The sequence below is a fragment of the Python bivittatus genome, unplaced genomic scaffold (assembly GCF_059951505.1).
Source record: "Python bivittatus isolate LINGU-HERP-01145 unplaced genomic scaffold, Pbiv_v1 ctg000020_np1212, whole genome shotgun sequence".
Taxonomy (NCBI): Eukaryota; Metazoa; Chordata; class Lepidosauria; order Squamata; family Pythonidae; genus Python; species Python bivittatus.
In genome coordinates, this window is record NW_028277030.1 from 21,649,576 (window position 1) to 21,668,991 (window position 19,416).

Here is a 19,416-nt window from a genome sequence, read left to right on the forward strand (position 1 = left end):
GCAAAAAGGGTCTTCGTTTTAGGGAGGGGTCTGGTGGCCAGCTACCTGTTTTCCACTTTTGAAACAGAAGTTAGTGATTAATAGGTTCAGGCCTCGTAATGCTGGAGGAAAAGGGAAGGCATGACCGTGCAGTCAACGTGGATTTCTTTACTTGCAGTGGTTGTGTTTTTTCTTGTTTCTCTGTAAAGCAAAGATTGCTGTGAAAGAGTTGGAAATGAGTGTGTGAGAGCTGATCAATATAAACTACTTTTGTGCATCGCCTCTTACTGGCAATCTGCACAGCAGCATGATCTCTTCAGAAATGGTTCTGAAAGTTCCTAACATAGGCTTGTTCTAAATTACAGGAGGACTTAAAATCAGACATGTATATGTGTGTTGGGTAACCTTTCCTGCCCATTCTCCCATTCTCTGCCCATTCTCGCATTTGATACAAATGCATTTGTTTCCCACTGCAAGTTTTCACACTATCAGTCAATATTGAAAGGAACTGGTTATGTTCCAGTGAAGCCCGATTTAATACTGGCAATTTCATGAACAGTCCATCACTGAAGCATTTTTAGTTTCTTGTCTCTGAACACATTTGTTGACGAGCACGAGAGAATATACCAAAAGGGTTTGTTATCAGCGTCTAGCTTCGTGCATGAAAACAAAAGAAGAGAGACGTTCTCAGAGTGCAATTATGTTTCATATTACTTCACCTCTGGCAGCTTTCCTTCGCTTGAGAAGCTACAGCATTAGGGAATATTCCCTTCCTAAGGGTGGTGATAAATCTGAAATCAACAATTGTTACTATGATTGGTAAGTTGCTGTTTTGTTGCATGCTTTGTGTGGTATCTTGTCCAAGATTCAATCAGGCTGCAAACCAAAACATTCCAAGCAGACAGTTCTCATGGATTTTTCATAAAGAATGAGCAAGATGGGAATGGGATGGGCGGGGGAAATATTTCTTCAGGGTCTCTAAGGCTTTTGAACTTTATATTCCTTTTCGGAGTAAATTTTGTTGATACGGGATGCGCCTGAGTACCTGAATTGTTTCTCTGTGCTTGCTCTATTTTTCTTGCCCGGTATTACCTGTCATGTAAAAGTATAATCTTAAAAGTCTGTGACTGCTAAAGGTTCTATCTCCATTTGTTGCCTGAACAATGGAATGAATGTTCTCACTGTATAGATTGTATTTCTTTTAATGCTGATTTGTCAATAGTTTCACACAAAATGTTCCTATATTCCACGTGAGTGCAGTTTTCAAAAGGAGTGAACAGAGATAGTACGGATAAGACAATATCATGCATGCCAACCCATTTTGTAGGACATTTGGGTGGTACTTTACACTTAATACAATACTTTTTGGTGCCTAGTATTAAAGAGAAGTAAGTCCCATAATATTCAATGGGCCTTAGTCCCAGATAAGCAGGCAAAATATTACAACATAAACCAAAGCCCAGCATACATACACTCCTTCTTCTTCCTCGGTCCCTCCTTCCTTGTTCATATATCTGATCTTGGTTTAGCAGCAAATCATAGTATGCTGGTTTGTCTGAACGCTGCCAACCATAATTTGCCTAATTGTGTTTGCTACTGAGCCAGGACTAAAACTTTCTTCTAATTACTGTGTGAAATGAGCGGAACAAAAGTGGGGACCATGAACCTTATGTCTCTGCATTCTCATGAAATGAAAGTACAGTTATAATTGAATATATCTGTGGTGGCACTGTATCAGATTTTCCACTAAGTCGGTGGCTAATGCCAAGATGAGCAACTGCCTTGTTCCACTGTTGAATTTTTATATGGGTAATTCAGAGCCAGGTAACGTTGCTATTAATCTCTTTGCCAGCTCCCAATTAAAAAGCAAATGCTAGTGTACCCCATGTCTGTAATCGCTGTAACCACTCCAGTAAGCGTGGGGAGATGGGGTCCCTTTCCTTTCGTGGGGGGCATCTCTTGCCATGGATACACCTCAGTGAATGTTTAAGAAGGGTGTCAATATTTTCAGGCTGGAGACATAATGAATTTGGGAGGACTTTGACACATATGATTTGGGTTTGTTCCATAGTTGCTGCATTTGGTTTGATATCTCAACTATTGTTAGTATGATTTTGTGAAAAGAAATAAGGTTTAAACTTGTTAATGTAATTCTGAAAACTTGGGGCTTATTAGATTATGAAGAATTTTGGATGGTAGCTAAGAAGATGGTTTTGTTTTATTGGAAAGAAACTATTGTGCTGGATTTGAAGTCCTGGATTTCAAGATATGTGCTCATTTTCAGTCTTTGAATTGGCTCTTTACTGGTAATGGTAAGACTGATTGATATGATTCTTTACAGGCAAGGCTGAATTTGCTGTTTAAAAAGAGTTGATGTATTATATTGATTACAGTAAATACAAGTTTGTGCTCTTTGTTCCTCTTTTCTGTTTTTATTTTTATTCTCCCATATGTTGATTTGGTGTTTTCTCATCTTCTAAGTATTTAAGAACTTATTGTAGAAATAGGGTTTTTTTTAGTAGTTTCTATATTATAGTAATCAAACTAAGAATTATAGATAAAAAGAATGTCTTGCCATGGAAACCTGATGTGAGATAGAAATGCAGATATATATACAGCACCACTTTATTCATATATAAATGTGCCTCACTTCTAAACCCCACCATCTATTGGCCAGTATCAGAATGTTCAGGAGGGTGGTTTTAATAATGGATGGGTGAAGAAGAATATATTTTTAAAGAACATAGTTTTATTGTTAGGTAATGTGATAGAATGGAATTATGAAGGCCAGGCTCAGGGAGATAAACATTTTCTTAGCTCACCAGAACAGCGTGGGAGGAACAAGAGGATGAGACTGGCACCTCCCTGAGGAATTCACACTGTTGTGGCTGGATGAGTTTGGGAGCTGGGGTTTTAGTCTGGGAAGATTGTTGTAGCTAATAAACATAGCTGGACTGAATTGGCATTGTCTCTTGGAGTTCCTTGGGCTAGGCCTGACATCAATCTTCCCAGACTAAAACCCCAGCTCCCAAACTCATCCAGCCACAACAGTGTGAATTCCTCAGGGAGGTGCCAGTCTCATCCTCTTGTTCCTCCCACGCTGTTCTGGCGAGCTAAGAAAATGTTTATCTCCCTGAGCCTGGCCTTCATAATTCCATTCTATCACATCTAATCAAAATCAGAACGCAATCACATATAGAACAAAATGATCTCTCTAATACTGAAGTGGGAAAACAGAGATTTATGGCCCAACCCAATCCCATACATGTCTAAAAAAGTAGTAGTAAAGTCACCTTCAAGTCAACCTTGGCTCCATGGCAATGTACATAGATGCATGCATGCAGTTTTCTTGGTAATAGGATAAAAGTGGCTTACTATTGTTTCGTCCAGGATTTTTTCCCCCAAAATAAATTGTATTGATTTCAGTGAGACTTCTAAGAAAATGGATCTAGATCTTGCAGTATGTGGTATCCTAAGTTTTGGGAATAGTCTTGTTATCATTGGTAGAGCCAGGTTGTGTCAAGGAGTACACTCTGACAATAAAAGCACTAACATTCAAATACTGATCTACACTTACTGCATCTGCAGACTCATCTCCAACAGTTTTGGGGAAAGATGGGGGACAATATCCTGCCACAGGCCACTGAGACATGTTTGTGAGATTCTCTGGACTCAACTTCAGCAGGGTCTTGCAAGACCATCTGAAATTCTTTTGAGATTGCAAAAGTCAAGCATGTGGCTCTCTGTGATATGAGCTCTGCCATTGTGGTCTAGATCCATACCCTACCTAGCTGTCACTGGATCTGAGAAGTAATTAAGACATTTTTGAGGGAGGCAATTGTGCCATGCTCCTTAAAGAAGGCCATCTCTCTATAGAGGCCCTCTGAATGTCCTAGAAATTCTTCATGATTGGAGAAGATGGTGGGGTATCAACTAAAGAGAAAATAGATTGTCTAGATTCTTTCAAATCAGGATTCAGGCCTGGATTTGGAAGAGAAATGGCATTGGTCATCTTGGTTGATGACCTGTGTTGGGGCCTGGATTATGAGATTGTGCCTCTCCTGGTTGTATTAGGCCTCTTGGTGGCTTTTAGTACCATCAATCATGGTATTCTTCTCCAAGGGTTGAGACTGGAAGTACCATATTGCAGTGTTTCTGCTGCTTCTTATTCATGGAGGAAGAATACTTGAGGCTTGGTTACTCCAATACAGGATGCCACAGAGCACTCATGCTCTCATCACCTCAAGATTAGACTACTGCAACATGGGGCTCCTTTGAACATCTCAGAAGGTACAGTTAGTCCAAAATGCAGGAGCTTGCCTGCTAAATGGAGGCAGCAAGTTTAGCAGTGGAATACCACCTGGTTTCCAAGTCCAAATCAAAGTGGACTTGGAAAGTCCAAGATGATTACCTACAAAGCCCAAGATGATTGGAGGATGGAGAACTGTCTCTTCTGGCCTCTTTCAGTCTGTCCTGTTGATGCATCCCCAGAAGGGATCCTGATAGTCCACACCCTAGGAGAGGTGGGTGGGTTGGAGCCTGATTATAGTCCTTCTTGGTGGCTGGACCATGCTTTGGAATACTTTGCCTCTTGAGGTATGTTGTGCCTTCAACCTGCTGGCCTCAGAGGTGATTCTTAAGACAGGCTTGTTTATATGTGCACTAACTATGATAACATTGTCTTATAGATAAGACAATGTATAATTAATTAGTATTCGTTTTGTTTATTGTATAGCTGTACTTTTTTATTGTGGTACTGTAAACCACCATGAATCTCTGAAGTTAGTAGTACTAACTCTTTGTATAAATAAATAATCTTACCAGTAGAGGCAGCAGAAGCAGGATGACACGGTAAGGAATATTACAGATGCAGGCTGGCCAAAAAGAAAAGGACTGGCACAGAACATATGACATTTCTAGCATTGCCACCCTGTCCTGTATTTAAAGCAGGAAAAGCTTTCGCCACCTCCTGTAATGGTTAGCCTGGCACCCTTTCAGTTTTTTCCCCAACCTGTTCCAGTTGTTCAGACTTTAAAAGGAAGTGCAATCTTGATCCTGGATTCAAGTTAGTGAGAGTTATGTTGAACTCCCAGCACACAGAAGTTTATCATTCTGTTGGCACAAGAGCAAGCAAACAATTTAAAGCTTGTGGCCACGTTAAAAATGTTGAGAGTTGAGAAGGTGAATGAAGCCTGGTGTAGGTAGTTTCATGAGTAATTAAATTAATAGGCTGGTTACTCATCTCAGCGTCAATATCCCATTACTCAACATGCACACCCCTACATTCATTCTTCCTGTGACATTGTAAATTGTCTGGAGCAACCTAGAAGCAGTAAAGAAACCATCTAATTTATAATAATGCACAATATGCTTTAAAGCCACCTGACTGGATTTGCTGCTTCGAAGCTGGTCACTGTTTTGATTTGCAGATCTCCTTCAATGGATGATTTGACTGAAGAGTCATTGAACTGAGACATTGCTTTGAAGCCCTAGCATTTGATCCTGAAAACTAGTTACAGGCATTTGGATTTTATAGCAATCATCACTGTAAAACTGATATTGTACACTCCGGATATAAAACAGTCAATTTTACTACAAGGGAATGGACATAGAAATTTTTGGAATGTGAATTTGGACTGTTTGCAACCAAGCCATTTTGTTAATCAATACATGTTCCTCATAAATAATTGGTTATAAAATAAAGGAATTTTATTTGTAGAATGTACTGCACTTATTACAAATATGTTTTTAGTAATTCATTATTTTCATGAGGACAGTTTACAAATGCAATGATGAATATTTAAGATTATATTTCTATCAGTGGCAAAAACTATAAAATTGTTATATATCCTATAATAAGTACCATAAGCATTGTTTAAGCAAACATGGCTTTAAAGCAACTTACAAAATATAAAATAATGTGGATAGACCATCAGATAGACAAACACAAGAAATTTACTAATATAAACATTTTACTATTTTCTCAATTATTATGATCATAAAATGGGGAAAGCACAATTCTCCATGTTATCATTTCTGTTATATTGTTCCTTTCCTCAGAGGAGAGTTTAGGCATTTTCCTTTTGCAAATACAGTTAGGAAAAGTTAATTTAATTACTGTAAGTCCAAGTTAATTTTTTTTTTAAAGCCACATATCAATGGAAGAATTGAGTACCTAAGGACTTTCCAATACCAAGGTGAAATTAGTTTTATACCTTGCAACCCATTTTGTTTTTTTTAAAAACAATGATTAGGAACAAAGGGCATCGCTGGGCAAGGAGAACCAAGTGAGTTAGGTGGGATATGTGTGGAAGTGGCCTCTAGTTTAGCTCATTTTAGTATATCAGTAGAACAAGTTAATAAAATCACCTGGGACTAGTCCAAGAGAACAATGCTGGGTGTCTGGACAGAAAGTGCTTTGGAGAATTAGCTCCATTATAATGACCCCTGGGTTCATAAATTATTGGATCAGATTTAGATTTGAAGCTATATAGGTGATGATGGTGATGGTTTTATTCCATTCTTTCCCTAAGACAATAAGAGCGAGTACAACTGGTTGCTTTTTATCCTGTTAATAGGCTTTTTTTTTTTAACACAGTATAAGCTGAGAGTAACTTATCAACAGATGGTTATGAATATGATTTGTGGCTGAGCAAGGATTTTGAACACCAGTTTTTTTATTTACCTTACTGAGTACTTTATTTATTTACTTACTGCAGCTTTAGTCCCCTCAAGAACAGAGTTTTCTGGGCTGATTACACAAATAAAACACAGTTCACAATAAATACCAGTCAATAACAATCAGTACAGAAAAAAACATTATAAAATATGGAATTGATTCTAATCTGAACATGGATATCATAATGGATTATCTTCCAAAAGCTAACAAGGATCCAGAGAGTAAACATAGACACAATGCAAGAATTGCAGAAGAATTGAGATTCCTTGACAACTAGCAAAAAAGGAAGCTTTTGACGTTTAATAAAAGGACTTGATCCACGATGACAGATGCAAAGATAATTTATAGAAGAACAATTAATTATTCTGTTTCCATTTGTTCAGAGAAGATTTTTAAACCAGGTTTGTTTTGCCTAGGCAGGAAGAAAAGAAATATCCACCCTCTCATTGTCACCATGCTTTGAGTGCAGGATGATTTTGAAGTAGAAGTAACTAGGAAGAGAAAGATTAAAATAATTTTCAACCCTTAATAGTCTTTTGCTGAAAAAGACTTTTGCATGCCTAGCACTGTTGATCTTTGACAGAAATTACGATACTAGTAATGTTAACCAGTAAGTTTACCCTTTATACTTCAGTTAGGTATTAGACATATAGCTTATAGGGGGAAAATGCTATTTACTATTTTAGCCAACTGATGATAATAAAAGACATTTCTACCTTATACTGGATAGAAAAGCCATCATTTTGGCTGGAAAACCCTTGAAATCAAGTTTCTCTTTATGTGCATTTTCTGCTGGAATAAATCCATCACCAGAACACCGTTCTTATGGAAACTGGGTAGTGGAGTTGTGTAATAATGAACTCTGGAAATGAAGATAAAATGACCCTTAGTGATCTTGGAATATTTTACTTCAACTTAACATAAAATGGGTTGTATTTCTCTCTTTTTCTAACCTTATATCATTTTAAAAAATTCAAGGTATTTATTTTATGTAACAACTTCTAGAATAAGTTTGTTCGCTTCTCTTTTTCCTTCCCATGACAGTAAAATACAGCGTCGTCACCAAGGTTCTATATGCTTCTGAAAACAGACTCATGTGAAAATGTCTGCAAATGAGCAGTTAAGGGAGCCAAACAATTCCCTACTGCTATATAATCCTTCAGCACTTGCTTTCACCCCACCCAACTTGCACTCAAATGCAATAATTAAGCATGGAACTGCAGAAGCCTTCATGTCAACTTTAAGCTTCCCCCCACCCACCCCTTTTCCAGAGCTAACTCCCATGAAAGTTCTTTGCAAACAGGTAAACAAGCCAAAACTCCACTTAGGCTAGGGCCCATGACATTATTTATTTACTTATTTTTTAGATTTGCATTCTGCCTTTTTTCTTCAGCTGCTACTTTGGGAAGGGGGGCAGTGAGAAAATCCCCTTCCATTAGATGTTGGGGAGAAAGGACAGTTTCTGTAGAAAAGCTCAGGTGATTTTGTTTCTTACCATGTGTTCTATTGCTCCATGCTGGTTTATTTTTTTGAACAATATAGTTAAGATATTGTGCAACAAACAGCAATTGTAATTCACTTGATAGTCCCTAGAAAAGTTCACGTACATTATTTTCTTCTCGTGAAAAAACATCTTGTTTTCACAGGGCGATTCTTGTCCTGTTTTAAATAACATTGGAGCACATAGGATAACAAAATCTGGGGGAATACCAGTGTGGAAAACAAACCTGTTATATCCCTCACGTGAATCTTGTTGTTGAAATGTTATGAAAATGATGTGAGATGATATGTATGCTCTGGTAATGAAAGGGAAATCCCGGACTCTTTCAAACAAGAACAACAATTATAACAACTGTTGAGCTCCTTATCATTCTGGCCACAGAGAAACATTTCTCTCTGAGTTTATTTTTTCCTTCATTGGAACGATGTGAGTTGCTATTTAGGTAAAAGGAACAAACCTATTTTATAATCAGGTGTTGGATATGATATTTCTAGTTCTAGCATGTAAGAACTCTTAATTTACTTGAGCTTTTTCTTTCATTTTTTCTTTATCAGTTTAATTTAAGCAGCATTGCAATAAAATTAATTTTTATTTGCTAGTTGCAAAAAGGTTTAATCGTTTATAAAATGGTTTGAATAATTCAAAGGGATCCCTGAAATTACTTTTCCTAACAACTACTTTTTTTTATTGTTGTGGCCAACTTGTACAAAATAACTGCAGCAATGCTGGCTGACTACACATGATTAAATGTGAAATTTCAGTTCATGTTGAAACCCCTACTGAAATAATTGCAAGTAATGATGCAGAAAATGTTTTTTAGAGGAGTCTTGAACTGGTTGATCACGGAGAGGAAAATGTATTTTTGATTCTCTCTAGAGATCTCTTGATTAAGAAGACAAGGCTATAATCTTTGTTTAGCTCTCCCATTCCTCCCTCTATATGCTGCTCAAAAAGGAACAACACTGTTTAATGCCAGTTCTAAAATCTCACTGGACTCTTCTCCATGTCAGGATTATAAGAGATAAGTCAGTGGAAGCTCAGAGCCAAGAGCAAATAAGCCTTCAGCTTAGGGCTGTTGCACGAAAGATAGGATGCATGTTTTGTAAGTCTCTGATTTATGCCTCCTTATGATTGTCTTTAATAGTAAAACATATGGTTTCCTTCTGGAAGTGGTTTCTACAGAGATTAGAGACCAGGTGAAAGTACAATGAACTTCTCTTGTTTTTGCAAATATTTTCTGAGGTTTGGTTTCTTCTAGCCATTGCATAAAAGTACAACATTTCTATCATCAATGGAGCTTTTGTTACTGTTTTAGCAAAACATTCAGCATCAAATACTTCACAAACTAATATATACTCAGTGAACAGGGTTACTGAATACAGATACACAAACTCATAATTGCTATTGGGGGGCTTGTAGGTAGTGAAGTAAGTACTGGAGAATAACAGCTGAGGCCCCCCAACTAAATGCTGAATAAAGTTACTCAAAGCATTTAGTTTGAGTTAACAATTTTCAGTCAATAGGACTAGATGTAGATAAGTCTAAAAGGTTAATTGTTATCTACTGTCTTGACAATATTTACATCGCTTGGTGCCTAGCATCCTCAGAAGGAAATCAAGAACCTTTCCAATTGGGACACCAGCCAATACACATCCATTTTCCTACTGCAAATGTAATATTTCCAAACTTAAAATAGAAATTACATCAGTAATTTGTTGTCTCTCTAAATTTCTAAGGATTCTAATTTTGCCAAGAAAGTAAATGACTCAGAAACGAATTTGCACAAACAGTGAACACATAGAAAGAGTAATAGATTATAAACACGTTCTTCCACTGCATAAAGGGTTGACTGGCCATACACTGCTGCATTCAAGAGCTCCCCCCCCCATATATTCAGCATTAATTTCTCCGTGCAACTTGAACAAGTGGATTTGTGCTTAAATGTTAACAGTGCAAACACATGAATGTTAGTTTAGAAATACTGTATGTTTGGCAGGCTTTGCTTTTAGGAATTATTGACCCTAAATCTGCAGTCCTACAGACACTTACTGGGGAGTAAGCCCTATTAGATACAGGGAAGCCAACTTCTGAGAAAGGATGCATAAACCTGGGTGTTATAATATGTTTGAAAGTGATATATGAAGGCATTTTGACTGTGAGATTATCCTTGCAAACATAAAATTACATATGTGATGCCATAAATATGTTCTGCAAAAAACTGAAATGCATAATTCATGTACTTAGAGTTGTCCTGGGTTGAATGTATGAACGTATCATCCAGCAGTTCAAAAATATTTTTTTTCTGCAACTGCTCTAGGGAGTATCTTGTTTAAACAGTTCCATCCTGTTGGCGGCTTCGCTGACTGGCTGTGGCTCTGCTGTCCTTAGATGTTTTAATTTTAAAGTGATGCCCGGTCACAGCCATGAGATCCTCTTTCACATGTTGAGACTAGACTAGACTAGACTAGACTAGACTAGACTAGACTGAGCACATTCTAGGCATGACTATGTTGGCGTTGGGATCTTGATACAAAAATAGATTTCAGACCAAAAAAAAAAAACCATTTATTTTGTTTTATTAGAACAAATTAAAACAGTTATTTCCAGTTTGGCTTTAGAGAAATCCTCATCAGTTAACAGTATTCACTTTAAAAGCAATGCAAACCGCCCCCCTCCCCACCACTAATGACAATGGCAATGCGTGGAAAATCAACAGATAAACCTTCTGCAGTGAAGTTCTGCTGTTGATGCAAAGTAGGTCCCAAAGCTCTCCCCAACCCCACAGATAAATCTCAAACAGGTGCTATTTTTTTTTAAAAAAGAGTTACCTTCTCCAATTTATTTTTCAAGAGTCTGCTTGGCTTGTCCTATCTCATTTATGAAGTAGAAAATGGAACGGATGAGCAGGGGAGAGAAATGCTAAGCCTCTTGCTTAGATTTGGATCACATGTCGATGTTTTAACTGTTAGTAATTGTGGGTCCTCGGTTTTTGTCAAAAGTGTTTCATGTTGGGGAGTGGTTCAGTCTTTTACTTCATAGTCCCAGGGATCACCTCCTGAACTGAGATGATGCAGAGGAAGAAATATGTGACAAGCTAAATGTGAGAAAGCAGATGCAGGCGCAACCGTTATTAATATTCTGACATGCTTTTGTTATTGAAAGCAAATGAAACTCAAAGACGTAAGGAAGCCATGGGATGCTAGTGGGAATAAATTATGGCAATCCCTCTTCCTTTGCATCGGGATGGGTATCTCAGCCAATTCCTGACGGAAACTGCCCTGTACTGATTCTTTCCCATTAAGGATAGAATAGTAAAAGCAGGCCGATGCAGTAAATATAACAAAGAGTCAAGTAAGGATTCATTAAACAGTAGCTGAAACGTTCCTTGCAAATAACAAGCACTAGGCGGTGATTTTAATTCCTGTTTAGGAAAAAAAGATGCGTAATTCTGTGGGTGGGATTGCCAAAGGTGTTTTTCCTGCTGCAGGCAAAATAGTGACTCAGGCCAGTAATTTACTGCAGTGGATGTGTGCTCTGTTGGGAGACTTGAAAGGACAGGTTAGGGATAGATTGTCATGGAGAAAATCTATCTGTGTGTTCATTAGGAGTTGAAAACAACTTCATGCCACCTGATCAATCATCCATTTTTCTGTGTGCCTTGTACTAAACAAAGGAACGTGATACACTGCCCCTTTTTGGTGCCTACTTTTACACACACTTTGGGTGGAGTACTTGCTGATGCCCAACCAATCCCACTGAAGTTATGCTTGAATATCAGTGAAATTACTACGCTATTCACTGGGATGGCTGTTGAGAGAGTATCATAAAGAATCTTTTGAAGAGGTGGACAGCTGGAGGGAGGACATACACTCCAGAACGGAGATATGCATCAGAAACTGGAACAAGTTAGTACCACAGTGTTACTTCCAAAGAGGAAAAAGACTGACAAAACAAATGTACTGTCCATTGTAGATCTATTTAAGAGTACCTAATAAACTACTTTATAAATAATCGCTGTCCTTGAGATTTCAAGGCTCTGGTTTCAGCAAAGCTGCTTCCTTGTTTTCCACTTGGGCACCAACTCTACAACTGCCATCCAGTTTTCATGTTTCAGTCACATTGTCTGCTCTTCCCCTGACTGCCATCTCCACTTTCAGAGGATCTCCATCTCCTCTTTCTAATAATTCCAATGAACAACTGGAGAGGCTTTGTCACTGGAAGCAATGACATTACTTACTGTGCCCCCCCCCCCCCCCGTGGCTTTGTTTCTGTTGCTTTCCTTGATGAGAACTCTGAAACATGTCATGAGTAGCAAAGACAATTATTAATATTTATTTGTTTGTTTGTTTGTTTCTTTGATTTATATGGCTGCCCCTCTACACTACACGACGCTGGGCAGTAAAATAAATAAAAGCATATACATACAAATACAAAAATGTTATATGTTTATAGTCTTTGCCTGAAAAGAGCTTCCTGAGCATAAAATGCCTGTTGACTTTAGTAATTACTGTAGCATTTAATTAAACGTGCTCACTCTCCACTGTCCATGGTCAATTGCCTAGTTTGTGCATGGTGTAGTACATAGAATCTCAGATTATGATTTGGGAAATTCTAGATTTGAATCCTTACTCAACTGAATAGATAAATCGAGGTCAATTGCTCACACTCTCAGCTTAATCCACCTCTCAAAGTTTCTACATGGATTTTCTTTAAAAAAAAAAAAAAGTAGGGGGGTAACCATATATACTGGATGACCAAAATAATGTAGTAAGATAGACAAACAGATAGCTTTCGTGGAGGCTGCTGTAATGGTAAAAGACCAGCACCTCAAAGTAATTTCTCCATATACCCTGTGAGCAAGTTCTCTTGCCACAGATATTTTTCCTACATCTCTTTTACCATCCAATTTGTTATTGGTGTGCTAACAGCGTCTGCCAGGAGGCCAGATTTGGCCACAGGTCTCCAGTTACTGAATTCTAAGTAGCATTAAATATGTTTCTAGTACCTCTTAGCTTCAACATTTTCTGGAAGAATGACTGGATTAGCAAATTCATATGAATAAAGCATCATATGTTGCTTTCCTTTCAACAGTTCTGTAAAGTGAAACTGAGCAGATCTGGAAGAATATTGAACATGGACATATACCTCAAACTTGAAAAGACCAAGTACAGCATTTTCATAAAATCCCACACAACTCACAAGGGTTCACATAGGTGGAGTGGCATTTCTATGAAGATGGTCAAACACACTTTCATGAACCGAACTGAACACAAAGGGAAGTTAATGTATGTTGATTTAACCTGGCTCCCAGTGGCCCAAATCCAGATGTGATGTCTTATTATGGGCACCCCACTGCAGAGGGAGTTCTGTTGAACAAAAAGAGCTACTTTGCCGCAGAGTAAAACTCCCTCCTTTCCCTCAAAGCCCCAAGAAGTACAGTACTTGGCAGATAAAAATGTGCTAATAAATGCACATTTTGATTTTGTTGATATTATTAACACAGATTGGTGTTGTTGCAGCAGCACAAATCATCAGGATACAATTCTTGGGAAGCGATAGAATGTGAGTCAAGAGGACCAAATGCAAACCTGATATGTTGCCAAAGGATCTGGAGGAGAGTAATATGAAAACAAAAACAAAAAACTTAACCTTGGAATTTTAAAATTACTATGAATCATTAATGGCTCTGAATATTTTAAGCAGCCTTTTGTAACAAGGTTTGAAAGGGATATGTGAAATGGAACTTGAGAGAAAGCTTAGGAACAGCAATTGTTAAGGATGGCCTCCTTCCATTTCAGACTTGCCATTGCCAAATTGCTGCTGGAGACATCCTTCTCCATGGTGGTCCTAGCTGACAAGAGAAGGGATCTTATTGGTAGTAATACTTTGTGGTACACCTTGCCCTGAGCGGCTACTTAGACCTCTTCTTTAATAACCTTTTTGCCATGTGGTGAAAACTGTCTTATAGATGATGTAATATCTTATTTTAACTCCTGCTTCTGTGTTTACTATGTTTTAGGTTTTCTTTGAAAATATGATATCTTGCTGAAGTTGATAGCCATCCCAAGTGATGTGTAAGTGCTTGAAAAGTGGTACATAAAAAAACATTTTGTCTACATCTTGAGTTATATCTATAAATCACCAGATGTATAGAAAATTGGGTTGTATCAAAAAACCTTGGTTTTTGCCCCAGCACCGAGATGGCCTGCTAACCAATTTTGAGTGCTTGTTCTTGCATGGAGCCTCCATCTCAGTGCCAGCTTGCTGCTGGGGCAGGTTGAAGCCAGTGGAAAGTGATCCAGCAGGAAGGTGGAATTTTCTGTTGGAAAATGCAGTGCAACCTTCTATGTGTACATTCTTACTTACACAGAGGAGGAGCCTGAGGAAAGTTGTTGATCTGCAGGGCTCCATGTGGTCTGTAGAAGCACATCCTCCTCCCATCCCTCCATGGGACTCTGTGCTTCCATGACAATTTCTACTTTGGCTGCCTAGGAGAATGGAACTCCCACGGCAACCAAAGTTTTTTTCCCCTTTCCTTTTTCTTTAAGCTCAGGTAGAAATAGTAATCTCATGGAAGTATTCAACAAAGATGCTATTCCAATTTGTAACCTTGCTGCTACTACCTCCCTTTGACTTATCCCTGTTTCTGTATATTGAAGCTTGCTAAAGAGGAGGACAATGGGCAGGCTGGAAAGGAGACAGGCCTAGGGAGACAAGGATCCCTTGCCCTCTCTGCTTTTCTCCCCTTCACTGAAGCTGCGCTAACCTCCATGCTTCCCTTCCCAGCAGCCCCCAGCATCCCCAGTATCCGACCTCATGTGGGGTTCCTGGTCCTGTTTTGGAAGTACAACAAGAGGAATCCTGCAGAGGCAGCATGTCCTAAGGAGAGGAGAAAAGGACATTGTTAGCGATGTGGGAAAAAGCCCTAAGTCTGCAGACTTAGAAGAGCAAAGTACTTGGTATTTTACAATCCTGTATGTGATTAGAAGCAATAAACTAGTTTCCGATGCTATCCATAAAATGGCTGGTTTTATATCTCATGACAAAGAAGGTGATTTCTTGATGCCAAGAAAGAAAGACTTGCCTTTGATTAATGTTAAATGCAGTGCATTTTGGGCGATCTCAAATTATTTCTCTGTATTGGGAAAGGGCAACTGTATGCTATATCCTTCTTTAAATTATTGTCGTCTTGGGCTTACGTTGTTTCCCTAGGCCAAATGGCAATTAATCAGGTTTGTAGGGCCTCACATGGCTTCTTTTGTGAGTTTTCCAGCTGATTCTGGTTCTGTGTGGTTTTTGGTTTAGTCTTCTCTCCCTACCAATAAATACAAAATAGCTGTATTTGGAAACCTTCCAAGGACCACTGACTTTGTGTTCTTAGAGTTCATGGAATTAGAGAATTTCAAAGGGTACTAGTGGGTTGTCTCGTTCAGTTGCCCAATCTGAGGCAGGATATCCAATGCCTAATACCATTTTTCCTCTAGGAACAAATGGCTCCATCAAACCAGAACCGTGAGACAGAAGTCCAAGGGCCAGCTCAGGAGAAGGGATGGGAGAAGCAAATGCAGCAGCTTCTACCCTTAATCATGTTTCTGGTGGTCCACTGTATCCTTGCCTGTTCAATGTATATAGGGAGGAAGGGATGAACTGGTCACATTATGTGGAACACGGGCTATAGGATTTCTAGTAATTCTGGGTAAAGCTATACCTTTAGTTCTTGAAGCTAATCACAATCATTCTGTTAAAAAAAAAAAAAGCATTACATTTAGCTTCATTTATTCTAGCAATCTTTGATGAAGAACCTCTTCATCAAAGGCAATCGTTTATAAATGTCTTCATCCGAAGCCTATATAAATTTTCTATCTTTGTTCCATTCTTATTGTTGCACTTATTTGTGGAACATACATGCGCTTTTGCTGGATCGTCTCTGTTTTGTCTGTTTAGGCACCTCCACACGTAGCATTTTGCACAGCTCTTGAATTGGTCTCATGCCTACATGATGATTCAATGTTATCGTCATTGGGCATCAGAGTCAATTAACGTCTGACTCTGCTGCAGCACAAAAGGAATTTCTGCACCTGAAATTTTTCAGCAGAAGCTTGAGCGATGGGTGGTTTCCCTTTGGCAGAAATTCCTGCCTCCTTGTTCCTCCCCTCTCTTCATAGTTGCTGCATCTGGTGATGCTCACACCAGTCTTTTAAACTGAGCAGACAATGGTCAGGCTTTCTTTTTCAACTGCTGAGGAAGAAATGCACAAGTTAAAAAATGGGGGAGGGGGGCCGGACGTTGCCTAGATGGCAGTTCTTGCATTCTCCTATGCATCAGCTGAAAGGGCCACTGGTCATCCCAGCATCCTCAGAAATGGAAGGAGAATATCCTAAGCCGAAGTGCCCTAGACTGTGGAGTTCTTGAAGTGCTAAAGTGATCCATTCGTGCATCCACCCACGTGAACACAAACATTGCATTCTAACCCAGCACACATTCACTGATGAAAGTAAAGAACCTCAAGCAATTGTGATCTTCCCCAAGGACCATCTAATGCTAAACATATCCAGTATTGCCGTCTTTCTGAAAGTTCTTTTGGCATCTTCACCTCTTTTATTTATCTGAAAAACATCTTTCAGCAATTTTTGTTTTGTAACACTATAACTGTTTGGAAGCTTTCAATATGGAGTATAATCTTTTAGTATGATTCTGTAGGCAGGATTCTGCCTAGCTATAAGTTTTTGACCCAGTCCTTATGCTTGCATTCTATGTTCTGCCCATAAGAAGCTGTCTTATGGCCTACGAACATCCCCTCCTTTCCCTTAAATCTTACTGGCATAATGTCTCATACTTTTCACTAGCTCAAGTCTCTTCTTTTTTGAACTTTTGCATATGCTTCTTCTTGCCTCTGTTCTCTTCCCTTACCATTGCCCCCATGTTCTCCAGCCTTCCACTTTGTCTTGCTGTTATGCCACCTCTCTTACGCCACTTTACAGAGTATTCTTTGATAATTTGATTATGGTTGTTTCACTAATTTTCAGTAATATACCTGTTTGGGATAAGTCCACTCAGTTTTCTTTCCAGGGATGCTTTGGCAAACTAGACCAGCCCTACTAGCCTAGCAATGTAAATACTGGGGAAGGATGAGGAACGCAAAAGTTTGGAGCTTTCTGAATTTTTACCATTTTTTCCCCTGTGCCTTCATATCTATGCTGGAAGGAAAGCTTCCCACTAGTAGAGATTCTGCCAGGAAGCCCAAAGGAAAACGGATCCCCTAGCTTCAGGCTACATTCTCCCGTCATCTGATCTTCCAGAGTGTTTACTTCCCAAACCCAGAAATTAGATTTTTCTGTCTGAAGGAGAATCAGGCATCTGTCTTGAACAAGGGATGTGGTTCTCATGTGATACTCTATTTTGTTCACATGAACCAAATCTACCAGCCAGCTTTTACAATAAAAGTCAGTACATTAAACCTGTTTAAAATGTTAAGAACAATAGTGTAAAACTTAATTTAATACATTACAACAATCCAGCAACAAAATCCTTCAGATGCCTTTTTAACTAAACAACTTTGGGCGTGTATCCAAATGCTAATAGCCATGGAACCTGGTAGGTCTGGCCAAAGGAGGAATTCCAAGAGCAGGTCCGAGCCATGAAAAAGCCTTGGTTGTCTATGAATAAGACATTCATTTGAAGTGACTGATTCTATTATGGGGTCCCCTTATTGTTAGGAGAGGTGGAGACCAGGTCACTTCTTTTTCTCTCCTGCTTCTCTCCCCCTTTTCCTGCCACCCAGGAAAGAGGTGGGGAATCAGGTCTTTTGGTGCCTTAACCACTAGACCAAACTGGCTCTCACCACTTATTCCAGTATCCCTTATTTGTTGCAAATAAGGTAAATAGGCCAAAGCATAATCCCCTGGCTTTTTTTTTTTTTTTTTAACATCACTAATCCTGACAATGGGCCAATGCAAACATTACTCACCTCAGGTAAAAATGCTTATGCACTGGTTTGGGAATTGCCTTGTAAGTTATCCCAGTTACATGGGAACTTCTCCACATCACCTCTTGCTCCCATCAACGAGGTTTGCTGTGCCGCCAGGGACATGGAGATTTTCCACAGGAGTGGATGGATTTGGAGACCGCACCCAATACAAACATGTTCTGCGCTGGGGAAATTACTATTGGATGTAGGGTGAGTAGCATTTTAGTTCACTCACAATTTGCATGTTCAACAACATTTTTCTCCAAAAGGACTCAATTATTTGAGAGAATGAAATTCTCCCTGAAGCACTGAATCTGATATTCCAGGAGTAAAACCTGAATGGCCAAAACAGGTGATTGTTACTAGTGAGAAGCATTAGTATAGCCTGCAGGTTGAGAACGGTGTAGCCATGGTGGAATTTAAAAGGACTTCTGGGCAGACTCTGTTTGGCACAATCTAGCAAAAAAGGCTGGCAGGATCCTATTGCCTTTTTAGACCCCCCACCCCACCCTTTTTGATTTTGTGTTAGGGTTGATGGGGAAGGCACATACGCATATTGTGGAACTACGCCATTGCTCAGAGCAGTATGTCTATTTTTTTTAACTGTAATTTATATTGTTTCTGTATAAGTAGCAGTTTTCATCTGTAAAGTGTTCTTAATAGTCACGTGCAGAATTAGATGTTTTTGAGTGAGACCAAAATCTTGGCCTATGGAAGCTGGGCTAAGCTTTGACGCCACAGGCCTTCCCAGTTTTTAGCTACACTTGTCACGTCTAATCAAAGTCCAGTGTAGCACAATAAAATGAGAAGAGTTCATGACTCAAACAGTTGAAAACAAAAATTCCAGACTTTCTTTTCTCCAGAAATGTACTTGGAAATACTGACGGGAAAGTGAAAAAAAAAAGTTACACTGATTGCCACCTCAGTTCTTACAAGTCATATTGGCTCACACTCTGGAAGCAAGGGGTGGAATCAGCAATTATATTTCAGTTCTTTTCCTTGGTTTAAGGAATGGCTTTCCATGGAATCTGTCTTGTCATTCAAGTCTTGGATGATCCTACGGACACTGTGATTCCTTCAATATTTTCAGTTGCTCAGTTCAGTTAAAATCTTAAATGTTTTCACTTGTCTATTTCTTTTGTGGTCTCTCTGGGTTTCTAAGGCTGAGTGAATATCAATTCTCATGCACGTATGTTTTGCTTGGCACTATGAAAATGATTTGTTGTGAAAGGGCTATAGTCCAAATATGTCATGGGCTATACAGTAGATAGCCTCTAACCTTTTGCTTGC

At 38.9% G+C, this 19,416-nt stretch overlaps 1 long non-coding RNA gene across 1 annotated transcript in view; it reads left to right on the plus strand.

Moving 5' to 3' along the window:
- The first annotated feature begins 530 nt into the window (after positions 1-530).
- LOC148216999 (uncharacterized) overlaps positions 531-19,416 on the plus strand; it is a 30,674-nt gene continuing 11,788 nt past the window's right edge. Inside the window, exon 1 of the long non-coding RNA XR_015797812.1 lies at positions 531-798. This is a non-coding gene — a long non-coding RNA (uncharacterized LOC148216999). The remainder of the gene's footprint in view (positions 799-19,416) is intronic.